Here is a 20,332-nt window from a genome sequence, read left to right on the forward strand (position 1 = left end):
CCAAGCCAAGAATTCCAAGATTCCCAGGCACTACAACTTCACCTGGGGTCTTCAATGTGAATGGCTTCATGGCACATAACACCTTCTTAAACAGCGCCAAGAACCCTTACACCAAACCTCGCATTTCATCGGATCGGTTCTAGAGCTATCGGCGGCGCAACTACTATTCCTGCGTCTTATACAATCAAGGGCGCGTATTTCCCCATATGCGTCTTGACACTGAAGCTCTAGCTAGACTGCCCTGTCTAGAAGAAGCGTTAGATTGCTTCAGAGACGCTGGACTCCTGCAATTTTTCACAGACAAGGAACACTGGAATGAAGAGCTTCTGTTACAGTTCTATGCAACTCTTCACATTCAAGGCTACAACAGGGATCCAAAGACTTGGGTCCTTGAGTGGATGACAGGCAATGTCCATCATGAAGCCAAAGCTCTTGATATCATTAAGCTCACAGGCCTGCCCACTCCTGGTGAATACTATGAACCAGGTTGTCAACAACACCAGAATGCTTTGGAGAGCATTTTTCAGAAGCCAGAACCCAACATGAGCCAAATGTTGATCATGATGAAGCCTTTGCCTCTTGACACTGACTACCCATCTGAATTCTTTGTTGAGGACCTAGAGTATCTGCCTCGCACCATTTACCATATCATCAGAAAAACTGTATGGCCTATCAAAGGACATTCATCTGCAGCGATGCTTGAAGGAGCAATGAAGACTTTGGTTTTCTATATCTTTAATGGCATCAGCTTCAATGCTCAAGACTTCTTCATCAGACAATTGGCTGCATCTGGCTCCGACATTTTTGGTCTGAAGTTCTATGCTCCATGGGTAATGCGTCTTATCAAGCTGCACTCTGCCTTCAACTATCAGCCGTCTGCGCGCAATCATCTTGTATTCTTGCCAGAGGTTGATCTGTCTGTTGAAGCTATTTACCCAGAGCCTGCTAAGTATCCCATTTATCTTCACAATGCTGATCGTCAAAGCTTCACCCAGCCCATTGAAGGAGTTCGGACAGTCTCTTGTGTTTATCCCTTGGCTGGTAACACACATGCCCCTCGTGCTCAAACTGACGCCACTAGAAGCACCATTGCCCAAAGGCCTCGAAAGCGATCTCGTGTTCTTAATGACCGAGAGCTTCTAGTCACGCTACACCAGAAACAAGATAAGCATCACAACTGACTTAAACGTCAGATGCAAAGCCTCTTGGTGGCTGTCAATCGCATTCGCAATCTTGCCACCAAGAATGCCTTTGTTACTCATGAAACCTGTCGGAGGTCTTGGAAGAGTTTGACATTGCTTAGTGCTGAAGCTGATCTGCAAGACGATGGCTTCACAGCAAGATTCAAGTTTGACTCAACTCCTCCAAGGAATGCTCACTTGCGTCAAACTCCCTCGCTTGAAGACTCTGACTATTCGTCCTCACCTGCCATGGTGAATGCCAGAGTAATCGATGACCAAGATGATGCCACTTCACCTCCTCCAACTTCAGCGCACGTCGACACTGCAGCAAGTTCTTCTGCACCACCGGACCTCAACAACGACCCTGCTGTTTCGCCTGCACCTCATGGGAACGAGTAGGTGCTCTATGTCTTCAAACCTTTTTGGTCCTTACTGACAAAAGGGGGAGACACATATGAGTTGATAGTCTTCAAACGGGTCCATATGGGTGGTTGCTTTACTTTTTGCTACTTTTTACCAAGTGCTTACAACTCTCGCTTTTTGATACATTTGGTTCTTTGAGTTGTATCACTTAAAACTCGATGGTCGTCTGCTACTTATTTGCTATTCTGTGATGCGATGATAAATTCCGCATGTGTGATGATAACTTCTGCACTTAGGTCATTTTGCAGACGTCCATTTCTCATTATGCATGTCATTATCTTCGTTATATCAAATCATGCATGATGAATTCTCATCATAAGTTGAAGAGGATCTCCACAAGTACAACCTGCCATGTGCATTTGCAATCCAAAAGCAAATTACTTATATGCATATCTTGAGGGGGAGCCTTTGCCACTTATGAAGACAACACCCTATCTTTTACAATTTCACATATTTTATTCCCTGTTGAAAACTTCAACCAGTTTGTCATCAATCACCAAAAATGGGAAAATTGTAAGTGCTTCTAGTGCCACCCCTAGTTGGTTTTGGAGTATTGACGACAAACCTGGTTGAGGGACTAATGTGTTTGTGAGAATTGCAGGATAACACAGGTAGAAGTCCCTCATTGATTCGGTTTTTCTACTAGAGATGACCCCTAAAAATGTATGAAGACATTGAAGTCAAAGGTGGTATGTGAAGACATTCATATTGAAGACTATGACAAGAGAAGACATCATGTGAAGACTATGGAGCATGAAGACTTAGTTGTTTCGTGTTTCCTTTTCTTCTTTGTTGAGTCATAGCAACCGCCGTACTGTTAAGTGGGGTCCAAGTGAACCAGTCAGAATGACTGAAGTGATGCTTAACCAAAATCCTATGTCTTCGAGCGAAGACAATGAGAGAAAATCTTATCCAGAGCTGGATAAGTCAGCTTTGCTTGTAGCCCAAGTAAAGTTGTTGTGTGTGTTTGAAATCTGACCATTGGAACACATGTCAGTTCCTTAGTGACCCAGGGTCATTTTGGACAAATCAGGTCGGGTTGCCTGGTGGCTATAAATAGCCCACCCCCTACAACCGTGAACGGTTGGCTGCTCAGAGTTAGTGTACGGCTTTTGTCGTTTGATAGCAACCCACCTCGAAGCCTTTGACAGAGAATTCCTTGCGAGGACAAAGCCCTAAACACCCAGAGCCAAAGAGTGTTAGGCATCACTGAAGTCTTCTTGTCTGTGTGATCTGAAGACTTGTTACACTTGAGGACTGTGAATCCTCCAGCCGGTTAGGCGTCGCGTTCTAAGCATCCAAGAGTCATTGTGGATCGCCGGTGAATGAAGTCTGTGAAGGTTTGGAAGTCTACCTTGAAGACTTACCAGAGTGATTGGGCGAGGACTGGGTGTCCTTAGCTCAAGGGGAATAAGGTGAAGACGCGGTCTTCTGAGTTGAATCTCAGCCTCCCTAACCAGATGTATAGTTGTCTCCTCAACGAGCCACTGGTTCTATTCTTCCCATCTCTTTATTTGCAGATTGGTCCTTGTGAAGTCATTGCCTGTTTGCATTATCTATTTGTCTTCATTGTGTGACTACTTGTTCTATTTGGCTTCGTACTATCTTCCATCCTGATCTATACTGCCTAGCTGCTATTAGTCTTTTTGCTTTCATCTCATTGAATACTTGACTATGGCTTGCTTAGTGTAGTCTACCTTCCGCTGCATGGTAATAGGTTTGTTTCTATCGTTTGTCTTCGAAACTTCCATGTTTTGAAGACTTTCATAAAAATAGTATTCACCCCCCTCTAGTCGATCACTAGCACTTTCAGCGGCGGCGTCCTGGTTCAGAGAGAGAGAGAGAGATGTGAGAGGAGGGAGCCACGAGGAGAGATGGAGGGCTCATCTGCTGAGTGCACCGGTGATGTGGATGGCTAGACGGAGGCAGGGACGCGGGGCTCCGGACAGGCGAAGCCCTCCCGCTCGAGGGGCTGCGGTGGCTGCTGCAGGTCAAGGAGGGCCAAGGGGAGCTCCTCGCTTGGGCGTCGGGCGAGCACGGGGATGGAGGTGATCGTCTCCAACCTCGGCGATGACGAAGCGGATGGGAACGTCGGGGTGAGGTGCGAGGCGACGAGCAGGCCCGGTGGTAGAGATACATGGGAGGCCTTGGGTGGTCTGCACGGGGATATGAGGGGAAGGCAGCAGCGATGAGAGGATGATGCTCCTGCTGTTTTCCGTGACCGGAGTTGGAGATGGGGTGGAGCGGCGCTAGTCTCCGGCAAGGCCGGTGCAACGAGGCACGACGAGCGAAGGCGGGGTGCACAGGAGGAGCAAGACACGTGGTTGGGGATCGATGGATTTGAAGATTATGGTGGTGGCTGACTGGTGAATCGGGAGGAGGCTGCGAGACTGGATCGAGGGGAAGCCTCGACTGCTGGTTGGGACAGTGGGGAAACGATGGAGGTAGGTGGGTGGATTGGGAGGGATCCCGAGAACGATTTGGAAGGTGGCGACGGAGGGACAAGACTCCTAGATTTTAGGGTTTGGTTGATTTGGTAGGTAGTGGTCTTATATATAAAGCAAGTGGATTTGTGATAGGGGCATTTGGTCCCTCCGATTTTAATCGGACGGTCCCAGATAAAAAGGCTAGGGCGTCCAAACAAAGAATTGAAGACATTTGAGGGATGTTTGGGGATGATCGGGACCCGACGGTGATGACTGCCCGGGTCCGGTCCGGGACAGCTTTCGGACGCGCGCGTGAGGAGGGCCTGACGAGAGAGGTTAGATTAGGCCTGGAGGTAGGTAGTGAACTGTGAAGACGGTCTAGGGAGGAAAGAGAGGGAAAACCCGGCAACAGTTTTCGGAGACTGAAAACATCCGACGATTAGACCGACTATATTGTCGCTATAGTTATCCGTTGGGGCGTCAAACGGATGCCGAATGCGATGAAACTTGGCAGGCGGCCTATCTACACTATAACAACACCACATGCCAAATTTCAACCCATTCCGAGAACATTTTCCGGCCACTTATAAAATAATATTTTGGACGTGCCACGGCCGTGTGCAAGTGTGTCTCGGCTCAAAACGGACAACAAACGGAACTTGGGGAACCCGGACGAATGCAAGTTTTGAAAACATGATGATGCAATGCACACGATGACATGATGAAATGCAACACGCAAGCAAAAGACATGGCAACATCGGCGAATAACTGGAAGACACCTGGCGCATCGGATTCGGGGCGTCATAGTGTCATGGCAGTAGATCGGTTTTGTCGGAATGCCGTTGGTCCACCCGAATGGGAGGGCGAGGCCGTGGGTTCCGTAGTGTGGGTACAATGTACTAACCTCTGCAGAGTCTATATTAAATCTATCGATAGCCGTGCCCGCGGATAAGGGCCCAGTTCATATAGGTCACACTATGAGTCAACAGTAATAATAATAATGTGCTTAATAAAAACACCGGCTCGATGATGAGATAAGTTGGTTGTGATCGCCGGAAAGATCACCATTTGAGACCAAGTGTTGGTCATGGTTGTGATCGCCAGAATGATCATTGTGGTATCGAGGATACCGAGCTGTTGGATATTCGTGATGTGGTGTGAGAATCATGGGTAAGGATCAAGCTCTTTGTGTTCATTTGATGACTACTACGATATTGTTTATACCAAGCTTGATTTGATCCTGAGATGATCGTGTAATGTTCGAGGTTGGTAAGTGATGCATGTGATGGTTACGAGGTAACCCGAGCATAATAAATGGTGCATATCGTGTCATCATGCTAGTATCATCAGATTTATGTGTTCATGCCATGATCATATTGCTTTAGCAGTATTATGTTCATGTTGTTCTTGCCATGTTTTTCTGATGATCTCATGATAATTCCTGATTAACCTATAATGGCCATGTTGTTGTTTGTCTTGAATGCTTCTGGTTATTGTGAGCTTGCAAGTACATTCAATGTACTGACCTGGCGTGTCATGCCAGTTTGCGGGGCGTACCTGGATTGCTTACCTGTTTGGTGTTGTTCCTGTGTTCGCGAACTAGGATAAACGTTCCAGCCAGAGTCCCTATGGATTGGAGTCCATCATCGCCGTTCGTTGTTCTGCTGCCAGTAGTTTTTCCGCTGCTTCAAGTTGTTATGCTGCTTGTATAGAGCAATCGTGGTTGGCGTAGTGTCACCGTGCTGATGTTATTCATTGTAATATTGGAACCCTTGTATTCATATTCGTGTTGTAATAGAGAGCTGGTTTGTTCTATACAAAGCAGTGCCGTATTCCAGAAGACTTCACCTCGACCTCTGGGCTGGAATACGGGGTGTTCCGGTTTTCTCTGAGCCGGGGTGCCACAAAGGTATCTCGGGGCCTACTCGGTAATACAACATCCCATTGAGCTTGCAAGCAGTGTGACTAAGTAGTCATGGGATCTTGTATTACAGAACGAGTAAAGAGACTTTCCGGTAACGAGATTGAACTAGGTATGGAGATAACGATGATCGAATCTCTGGCAAGTAACATTTCACCGGACAAAGGGAATTGTATACGGGATTAACTGAATCCTTGACATTGTGGTTCAACCGATAAAGATCTTCGAGGAATATGTAGGAATCAATATGGGCATCCAGGTCCCGCTATTGGTTATTGACCGGAGAGGAGTCTTGGTCATATCTACATGATTCTCGAACCCGTAGGGTCACACCCTTAACGTCCGGTAGCGCTAGGGTAGTATTGAGTTATTAATAGTGGAAAGTCCGAAGGTTGTTAGGGTTCCTGGATGGGATCCGGGACATCATGAGGAGCACCAAAATAGTCCGGAGGTAAAGATTCATATATGGAAAGTTGTTATTGGGGTTCCGGAAAAAGTTTGAGTTTTTTCGGTATTGTACCGGGAAGGTTCTAGAAGGTTCCGGAGTGGGGCCCGCCTACATGGGGACCCACATGAACGTGGGTAGTGGGGAAATTCCCGAAAACCCTGGTATAGGCACACCAACATCATCCCTGAAAAGGAATAGTATCATATCCCAAGGTGATTAGATCAGGAACTCTAAAAAGTGGGGATAGCGATCGGTGGGGAAGGAAAGGTGGGATTTCCTTCCTGCCCCTATGGCCAACGACACTAGGGCCTTGGAGGGCAAGTCACCAGCCCCCTCCACTCCTATATAAAGGTGGGGAGGCGTTGGGGGCAGCCACCCTTTGACCTTTGCCTGTTACCTCTCCCAACTCCTCCCACATTTCACCGGTACGCTCTTGGCGAAGCCCAGCCGAAATTCCGTTGCCACCACTATCACCATACCATCGTGTTTGTCCCGATCTCATCTACTCCCTCTCTCTCGCTTGCTGGATCAAGAAGGAGAGTACGCCGCTGAGGGAGTCCTGTATTAGGGGGTCTCCGGACAACTGGACTATATCCTTTGGTCGGACTGCTGGACTATGAAGATACAAGATTGAAGACTTTGTCCCGTGTCCGGATGGGACTCTCCTTGGCGTGGAAGGCAAGCTAGGCAATACGGATATGTAGATCTCCTCCCATGTAACCGACACTGTGTAACCCTAGCCCCCTCCGGTGTCTATATAAACTAGAGGGTTTAGTCTGTAGGACAAGATACAATCATACCATAGGCTACCTTCTAGGGTTTAGCCTCTACGGTCTCGTGGTAGATCAACTCTTGTAATACTCATATCATCAAGAACAATCAAGCAGGACGTAGGGTATTACCTCCATCAAGACGGCCCGAACCTGGGTAAACATCGTCTCTCCTGCCTCATGTTAGCATCTGCCTTAGATGCATAGTTCGGGACCCCCTACCCGAGATCCGCCGGTTTTGACACCGACATTGGTGCTTTCATTGATAGTTCCACTATGTCGTCACCGTAACGATCGATGGCTCCTTCGATCATCGGTAGCGATGCGGTCCAGGGTGAGGTTTTCCTCCTCGGACAGATCTTTTATTCGGCGGCTTCGCACTACGGGCCAATTCGCTTGGCCATTTGGAGCAGATCGAGAGCTACGCCCCTGGCCATCAGGTCATATTCGGAAACTTAAACTACACTACCGACATCCGCGGAGACTTGATCTTCGACGGATTCGATCCTGTCTCAGGTGCGCCACACAGTCACGACGAGCACGACGTAACTCTACCATCGGACAGTGTTCGGGAGATCGCATCTGCAACTAATACGGCCTTCAATCCGGAGCAAATTGCGCCATCCAAGGACGGAGGGATAGACCCCGCCATGGAGGCCGCACTCTCAGTGGCGATGGAGCCGGATACTAACTTCACCCCTTACGAGAGCCGTGTCGCCGAACCACTAGATTCGTCTCCGGCCACGGACTCCGAGCCGCCTGCATCCGTGCCTATCGAATCCGACTGGGCGCCGATCATGGAGTTCACCTCCGGGGATATCTTTCAGCACTTGCCTTTCAGCGATGTGCTAAATTCATTAAGTTCTCTCTCCTTGTCAGGAGAACCTTGTCCAAACTATGTCCGGCTAGAATGGGATGCGGACGACGAAGAAATTTGCTGCCCACCCACCACCCACTTAGTAGCCACTATCGACGACTTAACCGACATGCTCAACTTCGACTCCGAAGACATCGACGGCATGGACGAAGATGCAAGAGACGAACAAGATCCAGTGCCCACAGGGCACCGGACAGCTACTTCATCACGTGACATATACATGGTGGCTACACCCAAAGAAGGCAATGGTGAAGAGACAGCGGAGGATGCCCCCTCCAAGAAGAAACCCAAGCGTCAACGTCAGCGGCGCCGCTCTAAGTCCCGCCATAGCAAAAAGAGCGATAACAGCGCAAGAGAAAATAACACTCCAGTCGACTCCAGAGGAAACGATGACCACATTGCCCCGGCGGTAGAGCACGATGAAGCTGCAAGCGGCGAACATAGTACGGATCCAACGTCCGAACACGACGACGTCGAGGATAAACCTCATCAAACCCCCTCTGGGGAGGAAAATAGTCCAGACGAAGATGCACACATCATCCCGGAAACGCACTTAGAGCAAGAGAACCTCTGCAGAAGGCTTATTGCCACAGCGAGGAGTCTGAAGAAGCAGAACCAAAGGCTTAAGGCCGCACAAAATACGCTCAATAACAGGTGGAACAAAGTGCTCGACAACGAAGCACAGTATGGTGGAAGTTACCACACAAAGAGCTATCCAAAGCGCAAGCTATTACTTGAATTCGACGACAAGGCCTTAGAGCCCACACAGCCAAAAAATGAAACGGCCAACCGGCCGGATCCACCACCTTGTGACCGTGATAGAGCAGCTAACAAAGTCGCGCATAAGTCAACACACGATCTACTAGAGGACTTGCGCCAAAAATCCGGTATGACCAGATCCATCTATGGATCTATGAAGCACGCACTGGTACAAAATCAAAACCAAATACTACGACCGTCCGAACGCCATGGCACATCCCAATACAGGGGTGCCGCACACCCCCTATGTTTCACCGATGAGGTGCTGAACCACGAATTCCCAGAAGGATTCAAACCAGTGAACATAGAGGCATACAACGGGACCACAGACCCTGGGGTCTAGATTGAGGACTTTATCCTCCATATCCACATGGCTCGCGGAGACGATCTCCATGCCATTAAATACTTGCCCCTCAAGCTTAAAGGACCAGCTTGGCACTGTATGAAAAGCCTCGCCGAAAACTCAATTGGATGTTGGGAGGAGCTCGAGGATGCTTTTCGGGCTAATTTTCAAGGGACCTACGTCCGACCTCCGGATGCAGACGATTTAAGTCATATAATTCAACAGTACGGAGAGTCCACCCGAAAGCTTTGGAACAGGTTTCTCACCAAGAAGAACCAAATCATCGACTGTTTGGACATCGAAGCCTTAGCAGCTTTCAAACACAGTGTCCGAGACGAATGGCTCGCCAGACACCTCGGCCAAGAAAAACCGAGAACAATGGCAGACCTAACAAGCCTCACGACCCGCTTTTCCACGGGCGAAGATAGCTGGTTAGCCCGCAGTAGCACCAGCGACCCAAGCACATCCGAGGTCAGGGATGGCAATGGAAAACCACAACGCAATAAAAGCAAGGGTCGAAATAAAGAAGATAGCCCAGATAATACGGCGGTAAACGCCAGATTCAAGGGCTCTCGACCAGGTCAGCAGAAAAAGCCTTTCAAAGGCAGTCGAGACGGACTGTCTGGCCTAAACAAGATTCTTGACAAACTATGTCAGATTCATGGCACCCCGATAAACCTGCAAATCACACCCACAGAGAATGTTTGGGTCTTTAAGCAGGCCGGTAAGCTAAACGTCGAACACAAGGGGGGAGACACCAAGCGAAGATGATGATGAGCCTTGCCAGCAAAGCACTGGAGGACAGAAAAAATTCCCACCAGAGGTTAAAACAGTAAACATGATCCATGTGACGAAGAGGAGAAGCAAACATGCACTCCGAGACACACGCGCCATAGAGCCCGTCACCCCTAGGTTCAACCCCTGGTTGGCCTGCCCGATCACTTTTGATCGCGGGGATCATGCGACAAGCACCCGACCTGAAGGATTGGCTGCCTTGGTGTTAGACCCAATAATAAACGGATACCATGTCACACGAGTCCTCATGAAACGACGACAGTGGTCTAAATCTGATATATCAGGAAATAGTCCGCAAAATGGGGATAGACCCGACAAAAATAAGCCACCGTACTACTACCTTCAAGGGAGTAATACCAGTCCTAGAGGCCCGCTGCACGGGCTCTCTATTACTAGAGGTTGTATTCGGTTCTTCCGACAACTTCCGAAGCGAAAGGTTAACTTTCTACATCGCTCCATTCCGAAGTGGCTATCAGGCACTACTCGGAAGAGTGACTTTCACTCGTTTTAATGCAATACCGCATTACACTTCTCTCAAGATTAAGATGCCCGGTCCACGTGGCACCATCACAGTTAGCGGAAATACTGAGCGTTCTCTATGAGCGGAAGAATGTGCGGCAGCTTTAGCCGCCGAGCACTAGACAGCCTCACCAACCAGAAAAAATGATAGGTCATCAAGACCACAGACACGGTTAGACGAGTCCGGTGCACCACTACACATACATGAGATTGGTTCGATGATTAAACCCTCCTAGACGGTACCAGGGGCATCCCGTGTGTAATCAGGGCTAGTCCGGCTCAACTTGACTTATCTTGAATTTTAATGGTATATTGATAATAACCAATTTTCTGGCACGACAACTTTCACCTAAGTTCTTCTCTTTTACAGATGACAGTCGTGCTACACCTGGCCAGGACACGGCACAACGGAGACACAGGCGCAGACGTGTAGCAGGGACCCGCTCAAAGGTTTCTTTTCAGATTAAGTCCCTGCGTAAACCTTTTTTACTGTCTCTTGTTGTTCACATCCTCCGGAGACTCAATACAACCGAGAAGGATGCTGACGTTATTGGCATGTGGCCACGTCAGGATATTGCACGTACCTGGACACCCAGGGTTTATTATTAAGGGCATTGTTCAGCCTGGCATATGTTTATAAAGACCGAATACCTTAGGGAGTGTTCGGCATCGCGAGTTTGGCCTTACATGCATCAGCTCCGAATCATGTCTTTGGTCAAATGTTGGGGTTGCCCGGCTCCCATGTTTTGGTACCTTACGTTCTGCTATATCGGCTAAGGTGGCACTGGGAGAACTACTATGATTGTGCCCTGGTTCATCCGGATGAGAAAGCCGAAAACTAACTGTCATGATATAGCGCGAGACTGATCAACCACTCGATGACTCAGCAGAATCTTCGGGATTCCTCTGCATTAACAAAGGGTCGTTTCCCGGTCATATACGTACATGCCCCGTATTTGGACGAGCACAGAAGTACCAGGGGCTATATAGTAGCCCCACCGTCAAATTCCTATGGCTATGTGAAAGTGTTACAGCAATATAGTCCGATTGCCTCATTCACTGCGCTACCACCTACTTAATGGACCAAGACGTCGGATCAAGTGTGAATACACCTTTTTTGCGAACACCCCCACATTATATGCGTGGGGGCGGAAGCTGACGACTGCAAACTTTCAGGTTATATACATATATACATAAACGGCCGCACAGGAGGCATCATAATACTTTCAGGCGAAAGTATAAACACAACCTTGGTAACTCAATAAAACATTGTTTTTACAATGGGAGTACATGTCACTAGAACATATTATTCTTCGAGCACTGAGCCTCTATCGAACGAGCGCCTTCAAGAACTTCTTCAAAGTAGTGCTCGGCAGCCACTCGGCCCACGGCCGAACCCTGTGTTGCAATAGTGGTGGCCTCCATCTCTGCCCGGTATGTCTTGACACGGGCAAAGGCCATCCGCGCACCCTCTATGCACGTCGACCTCTTCATAGCATCGATGTGCGGCACAACACCAAGGAATTGTTGCACTAAACTAAAGTAACTATTCGGCCTTGGCCCTCCCGGCCACAGATGATCCACAACGGACCTCATGGCAAATCCGGACAACCTATGGAGCTCGGCCCACTCGGCAATTCGCTCATTCAACAGCAGCGGACGCACTGGAGCATGGAACTGTGACCATAACAGCTTTTCCACTTCGCGATCTTTTTGATCCTCGAAGTACTTGGCCGCATCAGCAACACTTGCCGCAAAATCCACGTAGGCGTCCGCAGAACTCCATAGTTGATCAAGAGGTGCATACTTCGTATTTCCGAACTTAGTCCGCAACAAGAAGGGCTTCCCAGCCATGATATCCGCAGCTTGATGCAGCTCCTCCTTCGTCGCTCTGATTTTGGAGCGGGCTTCCTTGGCTGCTAGCATGGCCTTCTCCAGGTCCGTCGCCCTCGCTCGGCTTTCTTTTTCAAGAAGCTGGTAATGGTCAGCGGCATCTTTCAACTCAACGGCCATCTTGGCTATTCTTTCCTTGCTCTGGCAATGTGTGGCCTGTTCGGCCCTCAACTCTTCAACCACCTTTAGAGTGGCCGCATCACTATTCCTTGCTTGTTCCTTGGCTCGGGGAAGCTCCGCCCGAAGGGTCTCCACGGTGGCAGCTCCATCTGCAGTCACAATATATTAAAGATATTTGCATCATGCTCCTCTTACTATGTGTTGATCACCAGAAAAATCACTTACCCTGTGCCTCGTCAAGACGCTTGTTGACAAGCATGATGTCGACATCTGCCAAATCAAGTTGCCGCTTTAGCTCGGCAAACCCATCAGTCCGGCTAGGAACCTGCACATAAAGGCAGTCTAGTTATTACCTAGGACTATGATCCTCTGTTTGCCGCCGTATTCAACGACAACCAGAGTCTCAGGGGCTACTATCTACATAGGGCACACCTAATGTGTGCAGTACTATCAAAAACATACACTATTTCATGTACCTCAAAGCCTTTCAGCAGACTCATAAAAGCATCATGCAATCCGCTTTCAGCGGATGAAATCCTTTCAATTACCGTACCCATTAGCGCCCGAACGCACACTCTACGGTGGCCGCTTGCTCCAGAAGATCCTTCAGTGCATCCGATCGCACACTACGGTTCCCTTTAGGAGCCGAATACTGAGGACTCCGAGTAGCCAAAGGATTACCCTCTGGCCTTGGCGGATCAGGAGAGACCCTCTGCGACCACACTTCAGGGTCGCCCGCCTCATGAGGCGGGGTAGCAGGGGGAGGCGTTTCGCTCTCCATCATCTTCGGAAGAAGATCCCCCAAAGACGAACTCTGTCAAGAAGGGCTACGAACCGAACTACAAGATATAAGCTTTGGTTATTGTCTCCAGAAGTAAGGTAGGACACTTTCACTATTAAAATACCTTTTGATTACTTACAGCTCGGTAGAGGGCTGATCCCCATGTGAATATTGAGTGGCAAGAATACCCTCCGAGGCAGGACCCTCTGGTGAAGATTTCTTCTCCCATTTGGAAACCTTGGTTTCCGGATCCTCAGAGGTGATCCTCTTCCTTCCTCGGGGAGAGGGAATGTCAGATTCTTCTCCTTGGTTATCCTCCCTCGCGGAGGCGCTCATTCCCCCGGTTGGGATGAGTAGCAAGTGAGGCCCGCTTTCGGCCTCTTTATTCCCCCTTCATATTCCTTTGAGGGCACCTGATGAGGCACCGCCTCGAGCATTCTGTCCAGTACCGGATTGGCCAAGCCTTCAGGAAGGGGGGCTGAACACCTGATCATCTTCGCCTTTGTTATCCAGTCCTGGTCAAAGAGAAACTTTTCAGATTGATGTCATGATAAATAAAAGGACAGCGTGTTCGGCCATGGGATTACTTACTTGGTTATCAGGGCGGTTGCAGCTCAGACCCGCATCCTCGGTGGTGTCCGGACACTCTATTTGGGGTCTGAATGAAAGTGCAACTATCCCTAGGTGGTTTTGGTAATTCATAACAACATATAGCTCATTGAGCTAATGCTATTCCAAGATGATTGTTTCAGGAAAGCTCAATGATTGGCATGGCATGGATGTGAAAGTGGAACCCTCAAAATGCTAAGGACAAAGGATTGGCTCAAGCTCAAAAGCTCAAGACTCTTCATTTTATATTTTAGTGATCCAAGATCACATTGAGTCTTTAGGAAAAGCCAATACTATCAAGGAGGGATGAGGTGTTGCTTAATGAGCCTCTTGCTTCATATGCTTAGTGATATGCTCCAAAACCCTCAACTACTTTCCCATATCCACATTTGACCTAAACCCTAAGCCAAACTCGGTCCTACAGATTTTTCCTATCCAGCGCCACCGAGTTTCACTTGTCATTAGCCACTGCCAAATCCTAGCAATTCGGTCCTACCGATAGGGATCTCGGTCTCACCGAGATGGGGTTGCAAACTCTCTGTTTCCCTTTCGTAACTTTTCGGTCCCACCGAAAGAGCGAATCGGTCCCACCGAGATTGCAATGTAAACTTAGTGTTTCCCCTTTGTAACTTTTCGGTCTCACCGAGTTCCACTCGGTCTCACCGAAAGAGCAAATCGGTCCCACCGAGTTTGCCTGACCAACTCTCTGGTTAGCTAGTTACCAAATTCGGTCTCACCGAGTTTGTGTAATCGGTCTCACCGAGATTACGTTATGCCCAAACCCTAACCGAATCGGTCCTACCGAGTTGCATGTCACTCCCACCGAAATTCCTAACGGTCACTAGGTTTACATTTTCGGTCCGACCGAGTTTATTGATTCGGTCCCACCAAGATTGGAAAACCGTGTAACGGTAGGATTTTGTGTGGAGGCTATATATACCCCTCCACCTCTTTCTCATTCAGTGAGAGAGCCATCAGAACACACACACCATTCCAACTCATATGTTCTGAGAGAGAACCACCTACTCATGTGTTGAGACCAAGATATTCCATTCCTACCATATGAATCTTGATCTCTAGCCTTCCCAAGTTGCTTTCCACTCAAATCTTCTTTCCACCAAATCCAAATCCTATGAGAGAGAGTTGAGTGTTGGGGAGACTATCATTTGAAGCACAAGAGCAAGGAGTTCATTACCTACACACCATTTGTTACTTCTTGGAGAGTGGTGTCTCCTAGATTGGCTAGGTGTCACTTGGGAGCCTCCGACAAGATTGTGGAGTTGAACCAAGGAGTTTGTAAGGGCAAGGAGATCGCCTACTTCGTGAAGATCTACCGCTAGTGAGGCAAGTCCTTCGTGGGCGATGGCCATGGTGGGATAGACAAGGTTGCTTCTTCGTGGACCCTTCGTGGGTGGAGCCCTGTGTGGACTCGCACAACCGTTGCCCTTGGGTGGAGCCCTGAGTGGACTCGCGCAACCGTTACCCTTCATGGGTTGAAGTCTCCATCAACGTGGATGTAGGATAGCACCACCTATCCGAACCACGGGAAAAACATCTGTGTCTCCAATTGCGTTTGAATTCTCCAAACCCTTCCCTTTACATTCTTGCAAGTTGCATGCTTTACTTTCCGCTGCCAATATACTCTTTGCATGCTTGCTTGAATTGTGTGATGATTGCTTGACTTGTCCTAAAATAGCTAAAATCTGCCAAGAACTAAAATTGGGAAAAGGTTAAGTTTTTATTTGGTCAAGTAGTCTAATCACCCCCCCCCTCTAGACATACTTTCGATCCTACAAGTGGTATCAGAGCTTTGGTCTCCATTTGCTTGATCTCCATAGCTTTTGGTGGTCATAGCCTTGGTTTCACAACCTAGGAGAGTATGGCGTCTAGCGAGGGAAATTATCACCATAGAGGTCCTTACTTTGATGGTACTAATTTTGCTAGTTGGAAGCATAAAATGAAAATGCATATTCTTGGACATAACCCCGCCGTTTGGGCTATTGTGTGTGTTGGTTTGCAAGGTGACTTCTTTGATGGGAGAGAACCAAACCGTGAAGCTACGCGGATGATTTGAAGATGTTGCAATACAATGCTCAAGCTTGTGATATTCTCTTCAACGGATTGTGCCCCGAAGAATTCAACAAAATCAGCCGTCTTGAGAATGCAAAGGAAATTTGGGATACTTTGATTGATATGCACGAAGGTACCGACTCCGTCAAGGAATCCAAGTTGGATGTGCTTCAAAGCCAACTTGACAAGTTCAAGATGAAGGATGGTGAAGGTGTCGCTGAAATGTACTCTAGGCTTGCTCTCATCACAAATGAGATTGCCGGCTTGGGAAGTGAAGAGATGACCGATAGATTCATCATCAAGAAGATCCTAAGAGCCTTGGATGGAAAATATGATACCGTGTGCACATTGATCCAAATGATGCCCAATTACAAAGATCTCAAGCCAACGGAGGTGATTGGAAGAATTGTTGCTCATGAGATGTCACTTAAGGATAAAGAGGAACTTCACAACAAATCAAGTGGTGCCTATAAAGCCTCATGTGAAGCCCCTACATCATCAAGTGAGAAACAAGACTTCAATGAAGAATTGAGCTTAATGGTGAAGAACTTCAACAAGTTCTACAAGAGTAGAAGCAAAGATAGAAGCTCCAAGTCAAGGTCCTACAATGACAAAAGATCTTCTAGTCGAGAGCGAAACTGTTACAATTGTGGAAGACCCGGACACTATTCTAATGAGTGTACGGCTCCCTACAAGAGAAGAGAAGATTCTCCAAAAAGAAGAAGCAAAGGATCACCACCAAGAGAGAGAAGGAGTAGAGATGATCGTTATGAACGAAGATACTCACGGAGAAGCAAGGATTCGGAAAGGAAGGAAAAATCATCATGGAGCTACACAAGATGAAGACATCAAGTTCATGTTGGTGAATGGGTATCCGACTCCGACAGCCACTCCGAGAGAAGTTATCACTCCGACTCCGAAGATACTCAAGATGAAGGTGTTGCCGGTCTAGCACTTGTGTCAACCAACTCCTACGACATATTTGACTGACCAAATGAAGGAATTGGAAGATGCTTCATGGCCAAAGGTCCTAAGGTAACACACCCCGAGTATGTTGATTTCAATAGTGATGAAGATGACTTGTTAGGTGATGATTTGCTTGGTGACAACTCTAGTGATGAATACTATGATGAAAGACCAATTAATCATGCTAATCAATATAAAACGAATGACAATGATAAGGAGAAGATTGAGGCTCTAACTAAAGAACTAAAAACTCTTAAGTTAGCTCATGACACTATCTTCGAAGATCATCAAGAACTTTTAAGGGCTCATGAGAAACTACGCTTTGAAAATCTCAATCTTGAGCAAGAGCATGAGTTCTTAAAGGCAATCAATTATGATCTCCGCAAGAAAAGTTCTTCTTACATTGCCAAGCGTTTACTCTTATCCACTTACATGCCTCAAGTCAAGTCTAACAAGAAAGATTCTTCCTCTAGTAGTAACAATGATTATGCTAAATTCAATATTGTTGCTTCTAGTAGTTCTCTTGATTCCACTAATGATTCTCTTAGCCAAGTTACACTTGAGCAAGAAAATAGCTTATTGAAGGGAATTATAGAGAAAGGAGTGTACAAAAGCCTTGCCGAGAGTAAGCAATTCGAGGAAATTGTGCGCAAGCAAGGAATGCACCGGAAGAATCAAGGTGTTGGTTTTGAACGAAAGTTCAATGCCAATGGAGTTGAATGGGAAGAAGATCAATACCCCAAGACAAAGTTTGTCCCTCAACAAGAGAAGTATACTTCTTTCAAGGGGACACAAGCTCAAGATGATCTTCCACCACAAAACTACGAGCAAAAAGGCAAGGACAAGCTTCAAGAGGAAATTGATGCATTTGAAGAAGCTCCTAAGACCTTAGTCAAGTGGATTCCCAAGACTACTTCAAGTTCCACTTCATCAAGTACGACTACAACTCCAAGGATTCCCATCAAGATGATGTGGATCCAAAAGAAGAAGAACTAGAGAGTTCTTGAGGGTGACTCCGCCAACATACTTCACTCTTATCATTTTGGCAAGAACAAGTGCAATCAACTTCCACATCTTGCACTAGTTCAAGGAGTCACAAACCCTCTTGTTGGTAAGACAAGGGACAAGGTAACCTAAAAGTTTTCATGGACATCATCTTTTGTGTGCATCACTCTATGTCTATGGATATCCTTGTTTATTCCTTGTGGGACTAACCCATGTAGGTATTGAAAGTGCAATTCACTCAAATGGATAGCTCCAAGAGATCTACATCAACATTGAGCATCCACATCTTCAATATCTACATGAAGTCATCATCGACAAAACCCAAGGTTAGTTCATCCCTCTTAGGGGGGATATCACATCTAGGGGGAGCTTTACTCTAAGACTTGACCTAAAGCAACTCTAAACATGTGAACACAACAATGCTTTATGTAAAAGTGGTAACCCCACTTGAGCTTAAATGATGAGTATGACCTATGATCAAGTGTTCTTACTTGACTCCTAAGTCAATATACTCATATATAGATGACCTAGTCATCGCAAATTGCTTGATAGATGCTAGAATTGGTTGTGCATGCCTTGCCACATATTTCATTTGCCATCTTATTGTGTGAGCATGCTGGTTGCATACTTTACTCATTCGAGGACATCCACTTGTTGCTTTGATTGTTCGGCTTTATCTTTTTTTTTTTGCCAAGTGGATGGACAAGAATGCCTAAGAACCTCCTCTAGCTATCTATGCTTTTCTCATCTCAAACTCTATTCATGCTGCATCACAAAATTTGATCAAGTCAGATTTGAACCACTCTGTGTGAGGAGCGCTCGGAGTCCCCGATTCGTCATAGACTTAAACTTCCAAAACCTCTTTATGATTCTCGGTCTGACCGATACTCCACTTTCGGTCCTACCGAGATCATTAAGTTGATCTAGGTTTTCGATCTCAGTGCAACTGATTTGAACCTTTCGGTCACACCGAGTTTCAATAACTGCACACAGTTATGAATCTCGGTGCCACCGAGTTGTTCCACTCGGTCACACCGACAGGGTCGGGCTATATATAGTCACGGGCAAAATTTGGAAATTTCTCCGAACCCCTTCGCCCGCGCGATAGCCTGCTCTGCCCTAGAGGTCTCCGGATCGTCTTCTCGCCGCCAGCAGCCTCCAGTCGTTGGTCTCCATCGCCGTCAACGGGATTTCTGCCCCGCCGTTGCCGCCGTAGCAAGTCCCCGCCGAACTAGGGTATGGACTTGATCTTTGTGCTATTCCTCAATCTGATTCCTAGCACATCGTGATCATATTGTTTCTAGCCACGTTTGATAAACTCCTATCCAGTCAAAACGCTCATAGATTAGGTTTGATTCGAAAATTATAGGTTTAGGTCTCCACCGAAACCATCTCGGACCCACCGAGTTGAAAAACTCGGTCCCACCGATTTGGCTTATGCCATTGCACAAGTGAGACTCGGTCTGACCGAGAATTACTTATCGGTGTGACCGATTTTTGAACTCAGTGAAACCCTAGCAGTCTCGGTGCCACCGAACTGTGACTCGGTCCTACCGAGTTCACTAGTTTAGGTTCCAAAACTGCTTCGGTATCATAGAGTTTGAAAGTCGGTAGATCCGAGATGATTTCAGTGGGAAACTAAAACTAGGTTTTTGAATTATTCTTTTGCAAAAATCTCTGCATTTTGTGATGCTCATCCACCCTATCTCCTCTATAATCTATTCACAGGGTCAGCAGTCAGTTTCCATCATGTTGGACCAGAGTGACAGTCAAAACTTGTCTGAGGAGCAAGTGCAGTTGAGTGAGGGCACTAGTCCCTCAAGTTCCTCAGATGATGGCAGCAGGAGCACACCCAGCAACCTGCCTAAAGCTGCCACTAGGCAAAGGAAGAAGAAAACCTCAGATTCTGAAGATGAGGACTATGTGGCAGAGGAAGAGGCCACTTCCAAGAGAATTGAGCCAGCCCAAGGCACTAAGCCAGGTTTGAAGATCAAAAGGCCAGCAGGCAGGCAGCTCATGTCAAAGGCTAGAGCCTCGACTGAGAATCCCACTTCCCAAGAGCCAGCTGTAGCTGAGGGTAAGAAAAGAAAGGAGAGGGTGAAAAAGACTGTGGCTAGGGTGCTTGGCAAAGCTTCCATCATGGAAGAGGAAGAGGAAGAAGAGGCAGCTGCACCAGCGCCCAAGGCACCCAAGCTTATGGGAGATGCCATAAGGTCAGGGGGAGCTGCATCCAAGCCCAAGGAAGCACCTAAGGCTGCATCTAAGCCTAAGAGTGCACCAAAGAGAAACACAAGAAGCATCCCAGCCACCGAGAAGAACAAGGCCCCAGTGCCTGAGACTGTTGCAGAGGATGAGGAAGAAAATGTCCTTCAGAAGCTCAAGCCCAAGATCCCAGACCACAACGATGCTCATCCTGTGGCTGAGGA

Source organism: Triticum dicoccoides, chromosome 4A (genome assembly GCF_002162155.2).
Source record: "Triticum dicoccoides isolate Atlit2015 ecotype Zavitan chromosome 4A, WEW_v2.0, whole genome shotgun sequence".
Classification (NCBI taxonomy): Eukaryota; Viridiplantae; Streptophyta; class Magnoliopsida; order Poales; family Poaceae; genus Triticum; species Triticum dicoccoides.